This window comes from Macaca mulatta, chromosome 7 (genome assembly GCF_049350105.2).
Source record: "Macaca mulatta isolate MMU2019108-1 chromosome 7, T2T-MMU8v2.0, whole genome shotgun sequence".
NCBI classification, from domain to species: domain Eukaryota; kingdom Metazoa; phylum Chordata; class Mammalia; order Primates; family Cercopithecidae; genus Macaca; species Macaca mulatta.
In genome coordinates, this window is record NC_133412.1 from 90,545,263 (window position 1) to 90,568,784 (window position 23,522).

The window sequence follows — 23,522 nt, forward strand, 5'->3', positions numbered from 1 at the left end:
GATGCCTGTCTCAACCTGGAGGGCTGATCACACTGTGCACTGAACAGTGATCTTAGCTTATACACTTGCCCTCACTGGGGTAAGCCAAGACATGCAGCACACAAGATCCAGTGGCCCACAGTTCACTGACCCAGAGTTCCTTATGACCCAACTTGTATAAGGATGACGATCTTTCAACAACCTCAGTACAACAACAACAAAAAAGAACACATACTTTCCTTCATTCAAAAATATTAGATACTTTCCAAGTGCCAGGTAACGGACCACAAGGAAAAGACCTCAAATCACTGCCAGCTTCGGAGAAGAGATAAACGCTGACAGAGATAATGATAAAAGAGGTTTCTAAATTCTGCTCTAGAGCCACATTTTCCTAGTTTGCTCATAGATGTCTGACCGTCTTCCGTCAACTCCCCTGCTTGGTGCTTCATGGTGGTGTTCTTCCCAAGAGAAACCCATCCTGTCTTCTCCTCTGCACGCCTGCACGCCACCCCCACACCCTTTTGCCTACAGAGATGCTCCCCTGGCCAACTCCCAAGTGGAGTTGGATCAGCTAAAGTCACTCATGTCATTTGGAGGATCCGCTGCCTGGCGTTCATGTGTTCTGGAACTTTGGGCTAGCGGGTCCCTCTCTGATCACCCATATGTGACTGCCCCCATCAGTGGAGGGGCGGCATCCGTACCAATCTTCAATTTTATTTATTCTTAAACCTACTGATGCCAGTGATACTTGTTATTTCAATTCATACATGTGGTTACATGTTGGGTTAACCAACGAAATATGAGGACAAATACTAAGTTGTTGTTCTCATGAAAACAGATTTAGCCAGTAGCTAAGACAGACTGCCATCCAACTGGGTGTGGGCAAGACAACTGTGAAAGATGAGGAATAAATCACAAAAATCTGTTCCCAGGCTGCTTCACAAGTCTTTTATAATCCTTTCTATGTGTATACACACACACACACACACACACACACACACACAAAAAAAAAAAAAAAAAAACACATATATTAAAGAAACTGGATTCAAACTCTCATTATAGGCATGCTTTATGTGAGGAAGGTGTATTAGTCCATTTTCACACTGCTATAAAGATACTACCTGAGACTGGGCAGTTCATAAAGGAAAGAGGTTTAATTGACTTGCAGTTCTGCCAGGGAGACCTCAAAACTTACAATCATGGCAGAAGGTGAAGGGGAAGCAAGGACCTTCTTCACATGGCGGCAGGAGAGAGAAGCACAAACAGGGAAAATGCCAGATGCTTATAAACCCATGAGATCTTGTGAGAACTCCCTCACTATCACAAGAACAGCACAGAGGAAACCACCCTCACGACCCAATCACCTCCCACCTGGTCCCTCCCTCGACACATGGGATTATGCGGATTACAATTCAAAATGAGATTTGAGTGGGGACACAGCCAAACCATATCAGAAGGTGACATGGAAATCCAATTGGCAGATACCCTTCCTCAAAGAGGAGGCTTCCCCTCTGCATTACAAAATTGATGAAAAAAGCTAATGTTTTTATAGCTTAAGTTAAAACAAAATGTCTAAGGCACCTACGTATAATGTCTTGATTTATTTCTCCACTTGAATCAATTTTTTGCCTAATTGGTCAAGTGACCAACTATGGTCATGTCTGAAAAGGGAGTGTCTGCATCACCACCTAGGTATGGATGGCCACAGTTTCGCTTGGTCCAGGCCTCTGTCAACCTCAGACCCTCCTGACTGGAGGCCCACAGGCTCTTCCAACTCACCCTATTTTCTCAGGGCAGCAGTAACTGGTGCAAAGCAAGCATTTGATAAACACATTTATTGAATGAATTATCTGTTTAATAGTGAAGAAAGTGCCAAAAAATACTGGAGAACTCATATCCATGACAAGTGTGTTGATCGGGCATGGTGGCAGACTGCTTGGCAGAACGGCAAAAGCCACCTCTCGTTAGATTCAGTCTCGTACTCCTGCCTCAGTGTCAGGTATCCATCCAATTAGGGTTAAGGAAGACTGAAGAAATTATCAGACAAATCTGGCCAGTGAGAATAGTTTAGCCATATTTTTTTTTTTTTTTTTTTTTTTTTTTTTGAGACGGAGTCTTGCTCTGTCGCCCAGGCTGGAGTGCAGTGGCACGATCTTGGATCACTGCAACCTCTGCCTCCTGGGTTCAAGTGATTCTCCTGCCTCAGCCTCCTGAGTAGGTGGGACTAGAGGCACGCACCAGCACGCCCGGCTAATTTTTGTATTTTTAGTAGAGACAGGGTTTCACCATGTTGGCTAGGATGATCTCAATCTCTTGACCTCGTGATCCACCCGCCTTGGCCTCCCAAAGTGTTGGGATTACAGGCGTGAGCCACTGCTTAATGGTCACTTGGTTGAATAAAGTGAGTTCTATTTTTTCAATGCAATTACTCAGCTTTTTAATTCACTTTTGGATGAGCAACAGAACATGTTTATTTACATACAAGTGCATGAGAAAGCAATCTCCATTCAGCTTTAAAAAATTCTGTTACAAATAAAAAAATTTTAAAAATATATTCATCCTTGGCACCAAAAAAATTATTTTTACTTTCACTGTCAGTATGAATTCTTTCTTTTTTTGAGGCTCATTTTCTTTAACTGTATTTTATGGTGGAAAAAGCACTTCACATGAGAGCTGCCTTCTGAAGTTCGTAAACTTACAATACAGTATTGTTGGCTACAATTGTAATGCTGTACAGCAGCTCTCTTGAGCTCCACTGAAACTCGATGCCCACTGATTAGCAGCTCCCCCTTCCTCCTCCCTCCAACCCCTGGCAATACAAACCCACTCATTGATTCTATGAATTTGACTATTTTAGATGTCTTATATAAGTGGAATCCTGCAGTATTTTTCTTTCTGTGACTAGCTTATTTCATTTAGTATAAAATAACGGGTTAAGTTTTAAAATATATAAGAAACTCCTACAACTCAATAGCACAAAAACTAGCAACCCAGTTAAAAGTGAGCTCAAGAATTGAGAAGACATTTCTGTAAAGAAGACATACAAATGGCCAGCAGGTACAGAAAAGATGCTCAATGTCACCAATCATCAGAGAAACACAAATCAAAACCCCAATGAGATACCACCTTATACCTCTCACAATGTTTACTACGAAAATACAAAAAACATGACAGATGTCTGCGAGAACGTAGAGAAATTAAAACCCCTGCGTGGCATTGGTTAGAATGCAAAATTGTACAGATGCTATGAGAAAACAGTATGGGGGCTCCTCAAAAATTAAAAATAAAACTACTGTATGATCCAACAATTCTATTTCAAAATATTTATGCAAAAGAATTGAAACCAGAATCTCCAAGAGACATCACTCCCATGTTCAGTTACAGCATTATTCACAATAGCCAAGATATGAACACAACCTAAATAGCCACTGATAGATGGATAAATAAAATGCAGTCTATGCATACAGCGAAATATTCAGTCTTAAAAAAGGAAATTCTGCAATATGCAACAACATGGATGAACCTTGCGGACATTATGTTAGGTGAAATCGGTTTTTAATTTTCTTCTACCTGGTAGCTTTCTCTTTCTCTATTTCATGTTAACTGTTGAAGGAACTGACTGGTTTTTCAAGTACACTTAGCAAAGGACATCAAAAGTCAACTATCTTAAATTTGACTTAGGGTTTGTCTTTCTTTAAATAAAACTGTTGAGAGAATTCTTAAATGAGTAGGTCTTCTGAAGGTTTTGATGGATTTCAATGAACTATGCCGAATGTACAGAGGTTACAGAAATAAAATGTCTCACGAAAAAAGTGGCTCCAGCTGCCATCTCATGGTGTATCCATTGCATGTGTACTAGGTCAAATTGCTATCTCCAGCCTTGGCAGGCATGGTCCTTATCAGCATTAACAATGTCTCTTCATAAGGGTCACAACTCACAGACCCTGGAATCCTAGTCTGAGTCACACAGACCATAGTCTCTACTTGGAACATGATCTTGCACTTGGAAGCAATGAGGCAAATGCAAGGCCTTCATTGTATCAATGACGTGAAACATTCAGAAATGTAAGCCTAAGAGAATGGAACGTTTTGCCTCTTTAAGGAACATGCATGGTTTCAGGAAGGCACAGGTTCCGGAACCATGAGCTGGGTTCCGGGGAAAATCATCTGGGAACCTACACAGAGGTTCCATTTGCCTGGGTCACTGCCCCTCAAATACCCTACTCAGAAAACCGGTTTCTCCTGGAACAGCCCCCAAGTAAAGAGGGTGTCATTAGCTGCAGCGTCAAACGTTACAAAATTTGCATATTCACCAAACGGATACAGCATTATCTTACTTTGAGAAATATTCAAATCCCTTAAGAAAACAACTCTCCCTGTAGGCATTCTCTAAAACCTCTTTCCCTACCTTGACCTGGATCAGAGGCATCTCCCACCTCAGGTAATAAGAACTTTTCAAACCTAGGGCACAAGTCGATGGAGGATCAACACATGAATTAATTATTCTAACTGTGCACTTGGACAAGCTGCTCCCATCCTCCCTGGCTGGGATCTCCCGGGCAGCTACTAGAAGGGTTTTCCAAACATCGATGTTGCTCAGAAAACCACAATGGGAGGAGACCCAAGCTCTGGGAGGATGGTCTCACCATTTAAGGAAGAAAATTTCATGAGTTTTCTCAGTGATCAACTTGGTTATCAAATGAAAGGGGCTCCTTCTTCCCACAAGACCTCTTCTCCTGGCCAGAGAACCTGGTGATTCAGGAGACACACACGATGGTTACAAAAGTGCTCAGAAAAGATGGCTGTGCTGTTGGCAACTCCATATTCCTCACAGGGATCTGGCCGACCGGAGCACACTGTGTCCTATGAGCATTTCACTCTGCCAGCCCAAGAGGACTTCCCCAAGGAATGTTCCAGACAGCAAAATCAGCCGAGTGGGATTCTTGGGTTTCCAGAGCTTGTCTCTAATATAGATCAAGCTTGATCTGCTCTAAAATGTTTAAATGCTAACTAAGTGGCTTATCACTTTACAGTTTGATTAACTAGCATTGGACTGGGAGGAGTCTTGATACTTGAGGTTGACATCAACTACTGTCTAGGCTATTTTTAGTTTAAATTAAAGATTACTTTGACTGAGAAACTCATGTTATTTTAAGTTTATGTCCCAGGGCATTTATTATTTCTGGCAACATTATATTTAACGAAAATGTGTGGTGTTAAGTACGCCCAGTAATTTTAACTTTCAGTGACTGTGGGGCTGAGGACACAGATGGGTCTTGTGTCTCACATGGCCCAGCTTTATCAGACGCAGTCATGGCTTCATGGCCTTGAGTTGATTTTATCTTAAAATAACATGCTGCTCTTTATTTGTTTTGGGAGACACAAAGCACACCATGCGGCGAGTTCTGAGAGGATTCCCACAGTGCTCGACCCCTCCTGGTTTCTGAATCTCACAGGAGATGAGCAGGTGTTCTAGACTTGGGACATCTGCCACTCTGGAAGTCTCAGCTTTACCTGGCTCTGAGCCTACCTGTCTCTCAGAAGCTTTGGGATTTTGATGTCAGGTGTAGGAGTCAGGTCCAGCCTCACCTCAAAGCAGTCTTGGCTGAGTTTGTGGAATGAACGCCTGGAGTGGGATGAAGAGCCTGGGCTCCCATGAACATAGCTTCTCCATGGAAGGCTGGCTCCAGCCCTACTTCCATAGCCCTGTGGGGACACTGCCTGGCAATTCCTATTCAATAGATGTTTATTGACATTGTAGTAACTGGAATGGCCCATGGCAGTTTCTAAGAAATAGTGGACAGAAGTGTATTCGTTATTGCTAATCAACATAACAATAATTAACAGGCCAGCTCTGCACTAGAGGGGAAATTCTCCAGTCAGTACCTCTTGCCAAGGACCAGATTGTGCCCCCAGTCTTGGGCTACTCCGAAACGCTAGCTACAGGATTAAATGCCACTAGGGGATAACACGCTGCACTCATTTATAGGTCAAAGAACAGCGTCAGTTCCCATGATCATCAATAACCCCACTTATGGAGAACAAAACAAATAGGCAGCAATAGCAGCAAAAGCCTCTCACTGTGGAGAAGGTACTTGTGTTTTGTACAGAAAAATGAGCCCACCAGTTTTCAGGGATTCAGCAACAAGGCAAACACCAGAGTAGATTGGGGGTCGCCATAGATTTAGCTATACTTCAAATGCACATAGTACCATGTAAGAGTCATCCCAAAACAGTACAAAATTCGGAATCACCAATGGGTAAATAATGACCAACACAGTGTTGGTGTTCAGTGTGTTTTTCTAGAATAGACACCATCATAGCAGGTAAATATGAATAATACTCATACAATATACACAGCCTCTCTAAGCTAACCGGAGTACTGAAATGACAAGCAAACACTCAATTATTGAATTTACATACATGGGATTTTGACGTAGGTGCATGAGTCGGGTACAGCCTTCACTCAAAGCAGCCTTGCCTGGGTTTGTGTAGACGTATATATGTATATATAAGTGTAGATATATACCTCTCCTATATACCTATATATAACTATATATAGGTATATATAACTATATATAGGTATATATACACCTATGTATAACTATATATAGGTATATATACACCTATGTATAACTATATAGGTATATATAACTATATATTATATATACCTATATAACTATAGTTATATATAGTTATATACATAGCTATAACTGTAACTATATATAACTATATATGTATGTATAAATATATATGTATATATCTATATATACTATGTAACTATATACCTATATATAGTTATACATAGGTGTATATATACCTATATATAGTTATACATCGGTGCATTTATACCTATGTATATAACAATATACCTATATATAACTATATACATACACCTATATATACACACACCTATATATAACTATATAGTTATATATATACCTATATAGTTATATATAGGTATATTATATACATAGGTATACATATACCTATATATAACTCTATATATGCCTATATATATAACTATATATACCTATATATAAAACTATATAGGACAGGTATGTACCTACACTTATATATACGTACATATATACACACATACATCTCCATACATTTAGAAGATTCACATCAAGTGGGCTTTTAACTTTTAGCAAAAATTCAACTTATTGAAAGAGAGAAAGAGAGACAGAGAGAACGAAGCATGGGAGATTCTGTCCCTTATTCCAGCCAGCAAGCATGTGTTTGCTTGTGCACCCTGACATCCTGAGAGGGTATGTGATAAAGCCGTGTATCTACCCTTCTCTTGGGGTTTCTTGCTGTGAGCACCACGCCATGCTGAGGGTGACTCTGGTGTTTCATGATCCACATTTTTTAAATACAACATGGGTAGGAGATGTGGAGTCTTAATATTTGAAGTCTAAATTTTATAATTTTATTTAATAGACAGGGTCTCACTCTATCACCCAAGCAGGAGTGCAGTGGCATGATCACAGCTCACTGCAGCCTCAAACTCCTGGCCTCAAGTGATCCTCCTGACTCAGTTTCCCAAGTAGCTGGGATTACAGGTGCATGCCACCATGCCTGGCTAGTGAAGTTTAAATTCTATCTGATGCTCTAAGAAATGGCTGCTGTTTCCAACAGTGGCAGGAAATCTGGGTATGAAGGATGTAGACAGACACAGTTGAATATGGTGCTTACTAGGAAATTTTCAAAGATCATTTGGACCACACTATTTTCACCTTTCACCTTACTTTAGACTCTCACTCTGTCAAGGTGCAGTGCCCTGGGCTGCTACCATTTTGTCTGAGCATTTCACTTATTTTACCACTGTGTCTTCACAGCCTCCAGTGAAACAGGGATAGGAGCAGCCATCATCTTCCCATTCTTGCTGAGCACCTTTGAAGGCTGTAGGAGTAGAGTAATTTGCTCAAGTCATGCAGAAGAGCAGAATCTGCACTCCTGGCTGGCCTTCTTTCTCTGAAACTATCTTTTCCCAGCCAAGTTAACAGTATTAGGCATCAGGCCCTAGCTGCTTAGTCTCCCATATTCAGCACACCTTCCTCCACCCATGCACTCCAGGCACAACGTGCATAGACAGTGGCCAGCTCCAAGTCCCAGCCAGCCTCCAATGTCCTGATGGTTTTGATGAGAAGGTGTGGGCAGCCAGGGAGGATGACACAAAATACCCCTTCCCATCTAGAAGCAGCCCTGGCTTTGCAGTCAGACCAACCTAGAAGAAAATGTCAGCTCTGCCACTTGAGAAAGAAACATCACACCTCTGAACCTTAGTTTTCCCATCTGTGATTAAACAGGGATAATACTGAACGTCATTCATTCATTCACCAAGTATTTGTTGAATGCCTTCTGCATGCCAGATACTGTTCTAGGCACTGGGAATACAGAGTTTACATTCTCTAAAGGAATGGGGGTCAGGGTCACATGGGAAAACAGTCACCAAAGTGCCTGGCAGTAGTAGGTACAGTAGAGAATGGCCTTGCTTCTTCTAAGCACACACATTCGCTTGACCAAAGCAAGTTGCAGCCCCCAAGCTGCAAACTCAGGTGCTCTCAGACAGCTGTGGTCTAAGGAGGGAAGTCATACTGTAAGGCAGGTGGGCCGGTGGAGAAATGAAAAGTTCCCACCCCACTCCAATGCCTTTGTATTCCATTATTCCTCTGCAATGAGCTAACAGAACAAAATCTCTGTTCTAGCAGATGTGTCTCAGAGGCCCACTGTTCTTGGTAAGTGGCTACACCCATCCAGGACTGCAGATGTCCTTAGGACACCTCTGAAGGACAATCACTGATGACCACTCATCTATACCATGTGTTGCTCTCCATAGGAAGGGGATGAAGATGGTGGCCTAGGGCAAAGCCTCCCATTCTTTTCGGCTCCCAACAGTAGATCTAGGTTTGAATGCAACAGGCCACACTCCTCCTTGCTTCAGTGTGTGTGCAGTAGCCTGGACTCGGTAAAAGCTCAAGGGACATTGGACTATAGGGCTGAAGCTCCTGCCATCTCTGTGAAATACGGTTTTCTGGTCCTAATAGATTCCATGGGCTTGTCAGCTCCTGCCACTCTGATCATGCTCCCACATGACAAAGATAGTCCTTAGGGAGTGAGCTGGTCTCACTTTTCTCCACTCCATCAGCTCTTAGAGCACAGCTGGACACAGAACGGGGATCAATCAATGGCTTGACATGAAAGCAGCACATGAGCACCTAGGTCCATGTAATGCACCATCAGCACACAGGACAGAGGCTACCCACAGTGTGCATCCACCCCAATGCCTCATGTGCATGGCATGGCTTCATGATAGGATGGTCCCAATATGAACACACAATGACACAGGCTCCCAAATGAGTGACACCTGCTTGGGAGGCTCCCATTCTCCTTCGCACAAAGTCCTCACTGTTTAGAGCATCCAAAAATGCATCTAGAGCCAATGCAGGCAAACGGCCTCATGACTTGAATAGACTCTGAGTCAAAGATTTGAAATATTTCACAGAAAAGAAACCCATAAAGTTATGTTAGTTTCTGACCTGGGAAACCATTCTGTTGTGAGGGGGCTTGCTAAAGCTGATTGCAGTTAGAAATTCTGAAGATGTTTAGAATGATGTCACAACGATGGAATAAGAATATAGCCTCCCCAGGTGATTAGAGGACACAATGCTGATTCTGGTGAAAAGGCTGTAGGGTGTTAAGAAAACCTCTGCCCGGCATCAAGACAAATAGAGGGAGTAGAAGCAATGAACCAATTCTTTCTCCTTTCTCTCTTTAGTCTCTCTCTTTTTTTTTTTTTTCCAGAATGTCCTTGGGTATTTTGAGAACTTTATTCTTCCCTATGATTTTAGTTTGTCAGATTCTATAAAAAGTCATTCTAATTTGGGATTGCACTGAATACACTAATTTGGGGGGAAATGGCATCATTAGAAGCTTGAGTCTTGCCATCTTAGGACACAGAGCACCTCATCATTTTGCCAGGCCTTTTGTGAATGACCTTGGCCAATGTTTTTAGTGTGCATCACGAAGGTCTTACATTTCCTATTAGCATCATTCCTGGGTATTTCATGTCTTTGGACAACGCTGTGAATAAGATCTGCTTTTTATTCTTTTGTAATTATTGCTTGTACATAGGAAAACTACAGATTGCTGCATGTTGGTCTTATGACGCAATACCATGATGAACATCTACCGGCTCCAAAGGCTTTTCAGATGATTCTTTTATAATATACAGACAATTCTCATTGTGCCTCATCCCCTTCTATATTTACACCTTATTTCTTGCTTTATGAAATTGAACAGGACTTCTAAAATAACATTAAGTATCAGTTAAAACATGGGCACCTTTACCCTGTTCCCATATCGACTGGAAATACTACTAATGTTTGCACACTGAATACATTTGCTCCAGATTACTCATAGGTAGGTAAACTTGATGAGGTTAAGGAAGCTTTCTTTTAAATAATCATTTGTAAAGCCTTCCTTGCTGCTACAGTGCGATGGTCCAAGGAGAAAGAGATCATGGTTAAAGACCTGACAATAATTATTACGGGGATGTTAAGCAAGGTTCCTAAACTCCTGGGCTTGTTTTCCTAGCTGAGAGATGAGGGGCATGAGCCAGGTGGCTATTAAAAGATTTCCAATCTAGAAAGGAATAACTTCATGATTCTTGATCTAGGAGGCTGGGCACAATTTCAGGTCTAGTTGTTATTCATTCTTTCAAGAGTAGATTGTGCACCGTCTTGCACCAGGCATTTTGCAGAGCACCAGGCTCATAGCAGTGAGTGACACACAGCCCCTGCAGGAAGCCCATGGCCTGGTGGGGATCAGAGAGAAGTCAGCAGGCTGTTGGTATGTAGCCTAGGCCAGTGCTGTTCAATAAAACTTTCTGCGATGATGGAGAAGCCTCTATGTGGGCCGTCTGATATCGTGGCCACAGGCCACATGTGGCTACTAAGAGTTTGAAATGTGCTAGTGTGACTGAGGAATTTTTAATTAAGAGAAATTTAAATAGGCACAAGTGACTAATTGCCAGCACCCAGACCACACAGGTGTAAGTGAGAACGTGACTGGCTAACTTGAGCTAGGAGCCCTGGATATCGTCTCATTGGATATCATCATAGTATATCTTTGCCCACAAATTACTTACAGATACTTGGAGAAATAACCCAATCCCGTAACACGGCTGGAGAACAATTAGTGGCCATGTGTCGACATCAGAAGCTGAAAGCATGGGCACTCAGAAAAGGGAGCCCTTTGCCTGTTATCAAGTGACTACTGACTCTTCATGTGAGCTTAATTTATACCCAGTTTACCCTCCAAAATGGTCGTGCTGATGCTGTCATCAGTGAAAACCCTCCAAATTCCAGGGCTGCTGTGGATTTCTTAGAAGTGAAGAATCAGAACCAAAAGTTCTTTGCACAGCATCCAAGTGAAGGAAAAACCACCAGCCTGCACTGTGTGCTTTGGACAGTGATAGGATGCTGGAGTGCAAGTGTGACCTCAAGCAGCAAGTGGGACTCCCGAGGCACCTTCTTACGGATGGCACGCAGTGTAATTAAACCTGGGATCTCCTCAGTTTCTAATGAATTTAGTCAAAGAATGTGCCTTCATCTGCTAAAAAAGCGCATGGTGAAATTTAATGAGGCAGAGCAAGGGAGATAACTGTAATGCTAAGAGGTCTTGTGAGGCTCTACTTAGGTTTTTAAAGGACGATAATATATAGAGAAAATCTTTTACTTAGGAAGATAAATTCATGAAAGCACTGAGCTCTTCTGAAACTACCCATGGACATGACGAATGTCACAGGGCCTGAGCTGCTCTCCCTTCTGAGGCCTGCTCTGGCCCAGGACACAGAAATGCTCTTGGCCAAAAACCCAGATGATCTGTCAGAACGTGGCAAAGCCGTGTAAACCTTCCACTCTAAACATCGCAGGACGAACAAGGGGGGTACGTGTTGGCTTTCTGGGACTCCTGTTCCCCTTTCAAGTCTGCGGCGGGCCTCACTCAGGCCCCACTGCATCTGTTAGAGGCAGATGTGGGTACAAGGAGGACTCCGAGGATGCAGCTCATGGCTCCATTCACCTCTCCTGTGTACGGGGTGTACAGTGAATGATGGGAGGAACCACCTACTGGATTTTGGTTTCAGCGTGGCTCTAGTACAAGACCATGTGCATGGCTTATTAAGCTAGAACACAGCAGAGTTGAAGAGTACAAAGTGCTTCTCTTTAGAGAAATGTACTCCCAAGGTTCTGCCAAGGAAAGACTGCTGGAGCGGAGCGCTGTCAGTATCACGGAACTTTGTTGAAGGAAACAGGGTGATTTGGTGAGAATAAGAATATGCTTTCTGCTTCTGAGCCTAGAGAGTAATTCATCTAATGGTGCTGCAGACACAGGGCTGGGACAGGGCAGGAAATGGAAAGACGGCTAAAACTTCCCAAAGATGAAAACCCCAGGCTAACACAGTCTACCCTCCAGATGTCGAGGAGGAACTCGCTGCTAACAGCGCATAGCAAAAATTATGTGTAAGTGGAGAGCAATTCCTCAGTTTTAGGGAAACCTACAGTCACTCCAAGTCTTAAGTATCTGTTTCTTGCGGAGTGCTACAGAAGCAAGCACATCAGAAGGTCAAGAGCAAATCTCCCCATTCAATGCAACCTCTGGGGTCTGCACCACCCAAGCTCTGTGGATTGGGGGATGTGATTCTTTCCCTTCCCACCTCCAGTCCCCCAACAATGTCCTGCTCCCAGGCTACCTGTCTGCTCCTACCCTCTCGTTGATGTCCCTGATTCAGAGGAACCTCCCCTTGCCCCCCAGACACTTTGTATTTTAACATCATCTGCCTTAACACATTATCCAGAGGAGTGACTATAATGGCAGATGTGTTGGGCATTGTGGTGGCCAAAGGGGTGGTGGTAGGGGGCGGTGGTAAAAACGACGCTGGTATCACCACCGTGGGCTTTGTTCATCATATTCCCTTCAAGGCGGGGATTCATACACTCCTGGTCTGTGAAGGTTGCTACTCATTCAGGTCAGAGCCTCAGGAAGCCCAAGGCATTCAGAGGGCCTGAAAAGATACCCCACATTTCTTCCATTCATGCTCTTATCCATCTACCAGCACAACTTCCACTGCCCGTCACATGGCAGGCATGATGCTAAGCACTTGTGTGTGTATGGAACATGCACCTAAGGTACAGGCAAAGGTGGAGCCACCCCTCAACACAGATGCTAAATGGGATGCTGAGAGTGGGAACAATACTGACAGGGCAGAGAAAGGAAATACTCCACAAGGGGTACTCATGCCCAGCAAGTGGGGAGTACCTGGGAAAGAGAACTGTTCTCAATGTGACAGCCACTACTCATTACATGTATTATCTCATGAATTCATTATTATTATTCCACTTCACAGATGAGGTAACTGAGGCCAGGAGAAGTTGGGAAGCTTGCCTGAGGTCAAATAGCTGGTAATTGCCCAAGCACAGTTTGAGCCCTGGCAGCCCATGCATTGAACCTTAATACATGGGACAGTCATTGAGGATGCAATTGCCCCCACACTCAAACGACAGCAAAGAACTGGTACCTGCTAACCTGTGCGGAAGTGGCCATGTGGAGGCTGGCAGCCCTCAGGTACTGTGAACTGCATGCTCAAAACCAGCAGGCAAATCCCTCTTGGGGTTAGAGGTGGAGAGCCAGGGGGCATCTGCTCATGGGGCACTGGGACTCTCCCGCAACACAGCGTGGATGTGGCTTTGAGGAGAACAGGTATTGAGAAGCAGCTAAAAACTTCCTGGACCAGCTTGAAGCAATGACACCTCTGTTCTCCGGGGCCACTCCTGGGGGCACTCAGTGTCCCAGGGCATTCAGGAGGGGTGTTTGGGGTTGGTTCCCTTCTTCCTGGACACCTCCTAGTCTCTTATCATAAGTGCAGGTCCGAGACGTTACCTGTGCCTACCCTCTGACTTTCCCACATACACCCAAGGCTAGAAGAGGAAGCCAGATGTGGCTGGCACCATGAGATGTCACGTGGGCACCAAGTCCACATGGGCTTGGGAACGATGATGGGGGGCATGGGGTGTGGGTAGAGAACTTTGAAGTTCTTTGTGACATTCATCCATCCTCCCCTTTTAGTTACCTTAAACTTTTGTACATTAAAAACATATTGCCAGGAGACTGCTGCAGAATTTTGACTCCTTTTACAGTTGAGATCCAGGCCTTAAAGAGCTGCAGGCTTTGACACTTAAAGGGCCCTTGTAGCCCCTTCGTCTGAACCTATGCGGAAACTGAAGTCCAGAGAGAAGCAACCTGCCCACGGCCTCACAGTCAGCCGCAGAAAGTCCCCCAGCACGCAGGGACTCCTAAATGCTGGGCTGAAATAAGCCTTCCGGCCTACCTCAAAGGTTCTACCTTTGCATAGTCCAGCCACAGAAACTTGAAAAGAGACATCGAATTGGGAACCATTAAAAGTCCCTTCGCGGATTTCAAAATGAAATTTGGTTTGCTCTGGTAAACCTCACAGTCAGCTCTCAAAACAACATCTTTTAGAAGTGTTTATTCAGAGGAAATGCTCTAGGTCAATAGGTTTTCTATCAGCCCGTTTTTCTGCCCCAAAGAAACAAAAGAACAGCAAGTATTTTTGTTTTCCTTTTAAACTGCCTATATCCCTGAACTAGACAAGACTTTTTGAATTCCACCTAGACTTAGCAACTTGGGTTCCTTGGAAGCCGAGATTTAATAAGCTTTCCACTGACAATTTTGACTGGTAGATTTCTCAGGGAGGGTTTATCTCAGCCAATAGCAGGAGAAGGCCTGGCTGGTGGCACCCACTAATTTATTGAGTAGCTAAAATAAGTGCATGGTAGAAATTCAAAGGATATCAAGGGCTGTGAGATGAATATAGAGCCCATCCCCCATACCAGCTTCCTAGGTGCCTGCTGCCCCACTTACGGGCAGCCCTTGTCACCAGTTCTCCTACGGGGAGCCATTTTAATGGGCAGTAGAAACCAGCCCCCAGCACTTCCTATACCCTTCAAAGGCCAGTTGGAGAAGGGGATTAGCTGACCTGCAGGAGGGGCTGCAGCTGAGAAAGCCTGCTGCCTCCAAAGTTCAAAGACCTCCCAGGGATGTCTGACGGGACAGATGCTCTGGGCAGCAGACAGTGCAAGGACAGACTGCTTCCTGCTCCTAATGGCCTTATCCCCTTCCTTCCTTCCTTCCTTAAGACCCATAAGCCAGGAGGGACTTTATGGCCTCATTATTTGGATGCTGCCTTTCCACCTGCCCAGGAGGCTGGGGTGGGAGCAGGGGTGGGAGCAAGGGCAGGAGTGCATCCTCTTCCATCCCACCTGGCAGGGCTATGAAATGCATGTCACAGGTCAGGGAGGCCTGAGGGAGCTGTCAATCAAGTGACACAAGCCCTGACCCCTGCATGCTCTTACAACATCCCTGTACCCCAGGGCCTTTGCTCATGCCCTTTGCCCCATCTGGATGCCACTCCCCTCTCGTGGGCCCAGCTTGCAGGTACCATCCTTCCTGCAGCAGCCCCAGTCCTCGCCAGCAGAGAGCATCCCTCCTGCTGAGCTCCTGAGCACCCCAGTGGCCTTTCGAGGTCTTTGGAGAACCCCCAAAAGCAAGACTGGTCATGCTTCTCTACACCTCAATGGCCCAGAACCTCCCGGCAGCCTGGCTCAGTGCTCACCACATGGAAGGGGCTGGTAAATGTTCATAAATGAATGGAACCAAGGACACAACAAAATAAAAACAGCTTCTCTGCTTCTAAGAAGATCCTGGTCACCTGCTCCATCCTGACTCACCTCTGGTCACCTGCTCTGTCTTGACTCATCCCAGTCACCTACTCTGACCTAAGTCACCTTTAGTTACCTGTTCCTAATTGTCTTTCCCGCCAAACTATTCACCCCACCACTCTGGCTCATACCCCTGTTCTCTTTAAAATAGCCAATCAGAATTAGCTTAGACTGTGTGGTCCCACCCTAGCCAACAGAAGAACGATACAGCAGTAAGAGCTACCTGCATCAGGAATAAGATCCCCCTTCCCTCCCTTATTCAGGTGTGCTCTCACCATTGTTCCATCTGCGAAGAGCACCCCTTCTGCAGACAGTAAATTTGCCTTGCTGAGAAAACTTTTTGTCTGAATGCTAATTTTTTCTTGAGGTAGCGAGGAACAAGCACTTCTAACAAAGGAACAAGCTATTTTTTTTCTCTTTTTTTTGCTTTCCTCTTTTTCCCCACTTCCTACTTAGCTTTTTAGAAATGCAATTACAGTCTTTTACCTCCTCTTTACCAGACACTCCCTACAGGGCAAGTTCATCTATATGCTTAGAAGCTCCAGAGCAGAACTCTCACCCACCAGGAGGTTGCCTTGAGAGAGAAGTCGATTTACAACCCAAAGTATGCCTGCTAGAGTTTTTGGACACCCTCACAAACTATTTCTGCCCATGAGGACTCCAAGTCAACCACCTGGTAGACAAGGCACCAAGCTAGCACACGGAGCCCCAACCTGCTGATTTACCTCCTCCCCTGTCTTTTAAAAGTGCTCACCTTCTGCTCCAAAAGGGAAACAATACCCCTAAGGCAGGAAGCCTATCCTTCCTCCCCTAAGCTAACTTTGGAATAAAAAGTCGCTTTCTTTATACCAGACCTCGCTCTTGTTCATTGGACTCTGCAAGTGGCAAGCTACTGAATCTATGTCTCAGTTACACTATAAGCATCCCACTGTGGCTATCACTCCTGGCTGCACGTGAGCATCACTTGGGAAACTTTTAACACACCAATATCTGGGGCCCACCTCAGACCAAGTAAGCCAGGCTCTCTGGAGTATGGGCCAGGAATCTGAATTTTACAGGGACTCCCAGGTGAGTCTAGTGTACCACTGGAGCCAAATGTCACCGCTAGAAACAGGCTGTCAGAGAATAGCTCAGGCAGGACCAGAACCACAGCTTTCTCCTACTCTGAGCTGAGATCCACCTTCATGCATCTTCCAGGCACAGTCCCCCACCTGCCTTACTGGAAAACACAGTTCAAGCCCCCTCTTTACAATGTGACAGAGCTCTTGTTCCCATTTAAGCTTCTCTCCTTTTGCCCACAAAGTCCAGGGAGAAGTCCAAGCTGATACAATGGCAACAACTCGCACTAACTTCTTAGCTAGGCAATACAACATTCAGGACAATCATTTATTGGTTAAAGTCAACATTCTCACTGTTATTTCTGCTCAGATTCCCAATTTTGGGTGAGACAGGGGAGGGAAATAGTGTTGGCAGATTCTGGACACAACTAAAATACAAGGCCCCAATGTTTCATCTAGATAGTCTACCCTGACAGGGAATATTCTAAGGAACAGACAAAGTTCAGGAACTGTAATCACACTGCTGCTAGGTTACTAAATCCTAGTTTGTGCGACTCTGTCTCAAGTATCCTGGGTATTCCACAGACTCATTGTTTTTCTAACACCAAGGGCTCGTTTTTGAAATTTCCATGCAGTTTAGTCTTTGGGAGTATTGTTACTGGTATTTCATTTACTTTTTAAATATACTTTTGAGGCTCTTCTAAAGCAATACTTTTTTACCTTAAAAAAATATTCACTTCTCCTAGTATAAATTATAGCTTCTTGCAGTAATCATTACTGCTCAACTGGCATTCATTTCACAGGATAAAAATATATTCTTTTGGCTGTCTTAATGACTGTGTACACAACTTGTCCTCAAACCCTCTCTGGATTTTGGCTCAAAGCAACGTTCATGTTAAGAGGATGGAATGTGGTTTCAAGCAAGGCACTGAAAGGATTGCATAAACGATAATAGATACTTTTACTAGCGGCACCTTTGTAGTTGATAATGGGTCATTAAGACAGGAAAAGAGGCTCTTTCCACAAAATCTCATCTGAAATGGAAAAGGAAAAGGTGTTTCAGCCAAAAAGCCTCCCACTGTCAATAAAGAGTGGTTCCAGCAGGTCCCATGCCTCCCAGAATGTGCAGCCCTGGGCAGAAAGTATCAGGGAAAAAAAGAAGCACCCACCTTCCAGCATCTCCCAGTCCTGCCTGCCAACTCACCCTCCCCTCGTAGCCTACTGCAGCCCAGCTGTGATGGGATTCAATCTCACATTTGGAGTGAAACAAGAATCAGAAAAAGCAAGGGTACTCAGCTGTTCCAGTGCCTATGCCTTTAAAAAAAAAAAAAAAAGTAACTCTGATATTGCCATTTATTTAAATGTCTGCTTTCCAAGTCTTTGACAGATTGGATTAAGAAAATGTGGCACATATACACCATGGAATACTATGCAGCCATCAAAAAGGATGAGTTTGTGTCCTTTGTAGGGACATGGATGCAGCTGGAAACCATCATTCTTAGCAAACTATCGCAAGAACAGAAAACCAAACACCGCATGTTCTCACTCATAGGTGGGAACTGAACAATGAGATCACTTGGACTCAGGAAGGGGAACATCACACACCAGGGCCTATCATGGGGAGGGGGGAGGGGGGAGGGATTGCATTGGGAGTTATACCTGATGTAAATGACGAGTTGATGGGTGCAGCACACCAACATGGCACAAGTATACATATGTAACAAACCTGCACGTTATGCACATGTACCCTACAACTTAAAGTATAATAATAATAAATAAATTTAAAAAAAAATGTCTGCTTTCAACTTGTGTTTATGGAAGAAATTAGTGCCAAATTTGGCAATCAATAGAGCAGAGACTAATTGATCTGGAACACCAGCTGCCCAAGGAACAGCCTTCTGTCCTTTTCCTTGGTTAACTGGCACAGCCAAAGGATTTTCCTTCTACTTCAGGTAGGAGGTCAGCATGATTTCACTGGACTGAGGCAGTAGAGGGCTCATGCATCTACAAACATCGTATGCCCCCCAGCCCCATTTTAAGGTCTTCAAGAGAATCCTAACTCTTTAGGAAAAGAAAGCCAATATTTCAACTCTTAATGCATAAAGGGAGCCTGAACAGCAGCTGACTTCTAGGTGAGGGAATGTGTTCCAGGGTGGGATGGAGACTCTGAACTCAGAGGTGAATTTATGTGGCTTGGTCATCTGTACTCTTTCTGGTCCCCTTTCGTCTCTTGGTTCTCAGTCCTAGGAGACCACCAGCTCATTCTTGGCCTTCCTCAGATCTCACCAGTGTCAACTTCAGCTTGGGGTGACGTCGTTGTCTGTGTGAACGGTGCCCCCAGAGAGTGCAATGGAGTCTGCCTGCTTATTGCTTGGCAAGATTCCACACGCCTTTCCTCTCTTCCACACCCTCCAGTCCCAAGACAGATTCATCATTCTCAATGTCACAGGCATGTAAACATTTATTTTTGGCAGCCAAGTCTTTTCTTTTTAGGACATAAGAAATTATGAAATGGATTAGCCCGGCAGCCGAAACAAGATAGGGGACCAACCCCTAGACCATGGCCTGCCCTGTGATCTGTCTTCCAGGCCCTGCTGCCCAGACCACAGGTGCAAACTCCCTCATGAGGTGGGTGCCACTGTGAAAGAATGAGGAAGGTCTGCATTTCTATGCTTCCAGAACCACCGGCCAGTGGCCAACCACTCTCCAATGGGAAAGGAGGCCTAATGATGGCAGTGAAGAAAGAAGAGTGGTTATTACTGATGGAGAGAAGGGACGATGAATGCACGGTGCTTCAAACAGTACACAGCATGGAGAAAGGGCTCTATCAGTGCTGCTCTAACAATGAGGAGGAAGATGACATTTACGACAACTGCTCACATTAAGGAGCATAGGTTCTCAAACTAGGCTACATGTTGGAGTCACCTTAGGAGTTTTAAAAAAAACACAGATGCCTAAATCCCACCTGTAGAAATCATGATTTAATTGGTATGAAGTGTGACTTGGACATCTGGATTTTTAAAAGATCCTCAAGGCATTTTATCTTTTCTCTGTACAGATATAGATTCACAGAAAGTTGAAAGGAAAAACACAGGTAGGTTCCATGCACCCTTCCCCCAGCCTCCCGCAATGGTAACATCTTGCATAAATACAGTATATCAAAATCAGGATTCTGACACTGGGTACGATCCACAAAACTTGTTCTGATTAAACCACTTATACATGCGTTCATTCATATGTGTAGAGCTCTATGCAATTATATCACATGTGTATCTTTGTGTAACCACCACAATCAAGAAACTTAACTGTACCATCACCACAAGACTACCCTTTTATGACCATGCCCACTCTCCTCCCCTATCCTTTAAACCCTGGCAACCACTAATCTGCTCTCCATCTCAGTAATTGTTATTTCACAAATGTTATATAAATGGAACCATGCATTATGTATGCTTTGTAAACTAGCTTTTTAAAATTTGGTGTAATTTCCTTGAGGTCCATCCACATTGCTGTGTGTACCCATAAATTATTTTTATTGCTAGGTAGTATTGCAGGATATGACATACCACAGTTTAACTGCTCACCCATTGGAGCACATTTAGGTAGTTTCAAGTTTTGAGCCATTATGAAGAAAAGATTTGTTATGAATATTCATGTGCAAGTTTTTGCATGAAAATGACTTTCCAATTCTCTGGGATAAATGCATAACAGTGCAATTGCTGGGCCATGTGGTAAGTTTTAAAAGGAACTTTTCCAGAGTGGCTGTACCATTTTACATTTGCATTTGTAGTTTCTTGAAGTAGGAACTTATGATTATTCATTCGCAATCTTTCCTCTTTTCTAATGTAAGCACTTAACAGCTATACATTTCCCTCTCAGCACTGCTCTAGCTATATCCCACAAATTTTGATCAAATGTGTTTTCATTTTCATTCAGTTCTATGTATTTTTTATTTCCAATGAAATTTCTTCTCTGACTTATGGTTTATCCAGAAATGTGTTATTTAATTTTCAAGTGTTTAGAGATTTTTCTCTTGTCTTTTTGTTACTGATTTTCAGTTTGATTCCATTATAAGGTCAGAGAATATACCTCACATGATCTCAATTCTGTTAAACTTGTCACAGTTTGCTTTGTGCCTCAGGATGTAGTCTATAATGCTGAATGCTCCACGACAGCTTGAAAAGAAGGTGTATTTTGCTGCTGTTAGATGGAGTGTTCTATAAATGTCCATTAGATCCTGCTGGTTGATGTTTGGTTCTATATCCTTGCTAATTTTCTGTCTAGTATTTTCATCAATTGATGAGAGGGAGGTTTTGAAAATAGCTTTTTAAAATTGTGGATTCATCTAGCTATAATTGTGGATTCATCTACTTTTTCTCTCGGGTTAGTTTTTGTTTCATGTATTTTGAATCTCTTTATTTTGGTATATATACATTAAACATTGTTGTATCTTTTATGGTGGGTTGACCTTTTTATCATTATACAATGTCCCTCTTTGCCCCGGTAATCTTTCCTCTGAAGTCTATTTTTTCTGACACTAATATAGCGATTCCTGTTTTTTTCCAAAATGAATGTTTGCATGATGTATTTTTTCCATTTTTAAAATTTTACTTTCAATCTACCTATGTCGTTATGTTTGAAATGAGTTTCTTTCAGAGAGCACAGAGTTAGTTCATATTTTTAAATCCATTCTGCCAATGTTTGTCTTTTAGCTGGAGTATTTTTTAGATCACTGAAAGCAATTACTGACATGTTAGGGATTAAGTGTGCCATTTTATTATTTGTTTTGTTTCTTTTGTTTCTTTTTTTCTAGACATCCTGTGGGTTACTTGAACATCAATTAGAGTTTGATTTTGATTTATTCATGTTTTTAAAAATATCACTCTGTATAGTTTTCTTAGTAGTTCTTCTGGGTATTACCACATACACACATCACAGCCAACTGGTGTTGACATTTCACCACTCTGAGTTAAGTAGAGAAATGTTACATTTATTTAGATCCTTGTACCCTCCCCACAATGCACTGCCTTAAGTGTTCCATCTACATACACAAAATGTTATAACTTGTGCTTCAATGCTAGAATATGACTTAAAAACTTTATGAAGTGAAGAATACTCTATAATACGTAGTTCTACTTTTACCCATTCTGTTGTTCTTTCACTATTCTTCTGTTGTTCTTTTGCCCATTCTGGTTTGAAGGATACAGATTCTTCTGCTACCATTTTCTTTGGAGAGCTTATTCCAGTCATTCATTAAGGGTCTGTCTGCTAGCAACAAATTCTACTGGATTTCCTTTTTCTGAGAATGTCTGGATTTTCTCTTCATTCCTGAAGGACAGTTTTATTTGACATAGGATTGGAAATTGAGAATTATTTCAATACTTAAAAAAAATCTTGTGCCACTTCATTTTGGCCTCTCTAGTTTCAGATGAGAAACCTATTGTCATCCAAATTGCTGTTCCTTTATAGGCAATATATTGTTCCCGATTTTTTTTTCAATTTTTAATTCCTGTGGGTACATAGTAGCTGTATGTATTTATGGGGTACATGAGATATTTTGATACAGGCATGCAATGTGTAATAATCACATCAGGGCAAACGGGGTATTATCATCTCAAACAACCCAATTATACTTTTTCAGTTATTTAAAAATGTACATTTAAATTATAACTACAGCCCTGTTGTAACCAAATACTAGGTCTTATTCATTCTTTCTAACTATTTTTTGTACCGATTAACTATCTTCACTTCCCCACCAGCCTCCTATTACCCTTCTTAGCCTCTGGTAACCATCATCCTACTCTCTGTGAGTTCAATTGTTTTAATTTTTAACTCCAACAAAGAAGTAGAACATGTGAAGTTTGTCTTTCTGTGCCTCACTTATTTCACTTAATGTAATGACCTCCAGTTCCATCCATGTTGATGCAAATGATAGGATCTCATTCTTTCTATGGCTAAATAGTACTCCACTGTGATAAGTACCATATTTTTTTTTTTTTATCCATTCCTCTGCTGATGAACACTTCAGTTGCTTCTAAATCTTGGCTATTGTGAATAGTGCTACAATAAACATGGGAGTGCAGATATTTATTTAATATACTGACTTCCGTTCTTTTGGGTATATACCTAGCAGAGAGATTCCTGGATCACATCATAATTCTGTTTTTAGTTTACTGAGGAACCTCCAAACTGTTCTCCATAGTGTTGGTACTAATTTACATTCCCTCCAGTGTATGACGGTTGCCAGCATTTGTTATTGCCTGTCTTTTGGATAAAAACCTTTTTAACTGGGGTGAGATGATATCTCATAGTAGTTTTGATCTACATTTCTCTGATGATCAATGATGAACACTTTTTCATATGCCTGTTCACCATTTGTATGTCTTCTTTTGAAAAATGTCTATTCAGATCTTTTGCCCATTTTTAAATCAGATTATTAGATTTTTTCCTAAGAGTTGTTTGAGCTCCTTATATATTCTGGTTATTAATCTCTTGTCAGATGGGTAGTTTGCAAATATTTTCTCCCATTCTGTGGGTTGTCTCTTCACTTTGCTGGTTGTTTCCTTTGTTGCGCAGAAGCTTTTGAACTTGATGTGATCCCATTTGTCTAATTTTCCTTTGGCTGCCTGTATCTGTGGGGTATTACTCAAGAAATCTTTGCCCAGACCACTGTCCTGGAGTG

The 23,522-nt window shown here is 42.8% G+C and overlaps 1 protein-coding gene across 4 annotated transcripts in view; it reads right to left on the bottom strand.

Moving 5' to 3' along the window:
• The window catches only part of ADAMTS17 (ADAM metallopeptidase with thrombospondin type 1 motif 17), a 362,991-nt gene that overhangs the window by 179,211 nt on the left and 160,258 nt on the right, over positions 1-23,522 (bottom strand). The gene's annotated exons all lie outside the window — the stretch shown is intronic.